Consider the following 2,902-nt stretch of genomic DNA (forward strand, 5'->3'; position numbering starts at 1 on the left):
GTCTTGGCAGACGTTGTCATGATACTGCAGTAACCCTCCTGGTCTTGACACACGTTGTCATGACACTGCAGTAACCCTCCTGGTCTTCACACGTTGTCATGACACTGCAGTAACCCCTCCTGGTCTTCACACATGTTGTCGCGACACTGCAGTAACCCTCCTGGTCTTCACACACGTTGTCATGACACTGCAGTAACCCCTCCTGGTCTTCACACACGTTGTCATGACACTGCAGTAACCCTCCTGGTCTTCACACACGTTGTCATGACACTGTAGTAACCCTCCTGGTCTTCACACACGTTGTCATGACACTGCAGTAACCCTCCTGGTCTTCACACACGTTGTCATGACACTGCAGTTACTCCCCTCCTGGTCTTCACACGCTGTCATGACACTGCAGTAACCCCTCCTGGTCTTCACACACGCTGTCATGACACTGCAGTAACCCCTCTTGGTGTTGACAGACGTTGTCATGACACTGCAGTAACCCCTCTTGGTGTTGACATGACACTGCAGTAACCCTCCTGGTCTTGGCACACGCTGTCATGACACTGCAGTAACCCCTCCTGGTTTTGACAGACGTTGTCATGACACTGCAGTAACCCCTCCTGGTCTTCACACACGTTGTAATGACACTGCAGTAACCCTCCTGGTCTTCACACACGTTGTAATGACACTGCAGTAACCCCTCCTGGTCTTCACACACGTTGTAATGACACTGCAGTAACCCTCCTGGTCTTCACACACGTTGTCATGATACTGCAGTAACCCTCCTGGTCTTCACACACGTTGTCATGACACTGCAGTAACCCTCCTGGTCTTGACACATGTTGTCATGACACTGCAATAACACCTCCTGGTCTTGACATACGTTGTCATGACACTGCAGTAACCCTCCTGGTCTTGACAGACGTTGTCATGATACTGCAATACCCCTCCTAGTCTTGACATACGTTGTCATGACACTGCAGTAATCCCTCCTGGTCTTCACACACGTTGTCGCATGACACTGCAATAACACCTCCTGGTCTTGACATACGTTGTCATGACACTGTAGTAACCCTCCTGGTCTTGACAGACGTTGTCATGATACTGCAATAACTCCTCCTAGTCTTGACATACGTTGTCATGACACTGCAGTAATCCCTCCTGGTCTTGACATACGTTGTCATGACACTGCAGTAACCCCTCCTGGTCTTGACAGACGTTGTCATGATACTGCAATAACCCTCCTAGTCTTGACATACGTTGTCATGACACTGCAGTAATCCCTCCTGGTCTTCACACACGTTGTCATGACACTGCAATAACACCTCCTGGTCTTGACATACGTTGTCATGACACTGTAGTAACCCTCCTGGTCTTGACAGACGTTGTCATGATACTGCAATAACCCTCCTAGTCTTGACATACGTTGTCATGACACTGCAGTAATCCCTCCTGGTCTTGACATACGTTGTCATGACACTGCAGTAACCCTCCTGGTCTTGACAGACGTTGTCATGATACTGCAATAACCCCTCCTAGTCTTGACATACGTTGTCATGACACTGCAGTAATCCCTCCTGGTCTTCACACACGTTGTCATGACACTGCAATAACACCTCCTGGTCTTGACATACGTTGTCATGACACTGCAGTAACCCCTCCTGGTCTTCACACACGTTGTCATGACACTGCAATAACCCCTCCTAGTCTTGACATACGTTGTCATGACACTGCAGTAACCCCTCCTGGTCTTGACAGACGTTGTCATGACACTGCAATAACACCTCCTGGTCTTGACATACGTTGTCATGACACTGCAGTAACCCCTCCTGGTCTTGACAGACGTTGTCATGATACTGCAATAACCCTCCTAGTCTTGACATACGTTGTCATGACACTGCAGTAATCCCTCCTGGTCTTGACAGACGTTGTCATGACACTGCAGTAACCCTCCTGGTCTTCACACACGTTGTCATGACACTGTAGTAACCCCTCCTGGTCTTGACAGACGTTGTCATGATACTGCAATAACACCTCCTAGTCTTGGCATACGTTGTCATGACACTGCAGTAACCCCTCCTGGTCTTGACATACGTTGTCATGACACTGCAGTAACCCCTCCTGGTCTTGACATACGTTGTCATGACACTGCAGTAACCCCTCCTGGTCTTGACAGACGTTGTCATGACACTGCAGTAACCCCTCCTGGTCTTGACATACGTTGTCATGACACTGCAGTAACCCCTCCTGGTCTTGACATACGTTGTCATGACACTGCAGTAACCCCTCCTGGTCTTGGCAGACGTTGTCATGACACTGCAATAACACCTCCTGGTCTTGACATACGTTGTCATGACACTGCAGTAACCCCTCCTGGTGTTGACAGACGTCGTCATGATTCCAGACACCCATCATCCCACCTTATTACCTGAGATAGCACCACACTCAGAGCAGTTATGACAATGATAAGGTTCAGGGAATATGTACCCTTTTTGGTTTTGTTTTGGCGAGTCATTTTTGCATGTAGAGCATGTTCTTGTCTTTGAGGACAGGAATGCGATCCACACATGTGGGATGTTGGCGATGAATTTCATTACATTTTGTAAAAAATATGTGTTTTTAAAAAAAACTATATGCATAATCTGTCATACCATCATGAAAACAATCTTCCATGTAAACCATCCAGCCATCACATGAACTCTTAACTGTATATGTGTACCTGTATTTATGCCAAGTATCCTGGCCTGAGCGTAACAAAAAGTCTGTTCTGTTCACGATGGTTGTTATGGATACTGATGTGACAAGTGATGAACATGCCATTCCCATGCTCTAGTCCGCTTTAACAGCACTAGAGAACATATGGTATCAAGACATGACCGGTTGTTGAGTATGTACTGCGAGGAAGGACAATATA

The sequence above is a fragment of the Haliotis rubra genome, unplaced genomic scaffold (assembly GCF_003918875.1).
Source record: "Haliotis rubra isolate DU_JTF1 unplaced genomic scaffold, ASM391887v1 Scf40, whole genome shotgun sequence".
Taxonomy (NCBI): domain Eukaryota; kingdom Metazoa; phylum Mollusca; class Gastropoda; order Lepetellida; family Haliotidae; genus Haliotis; species Haliotis rubra.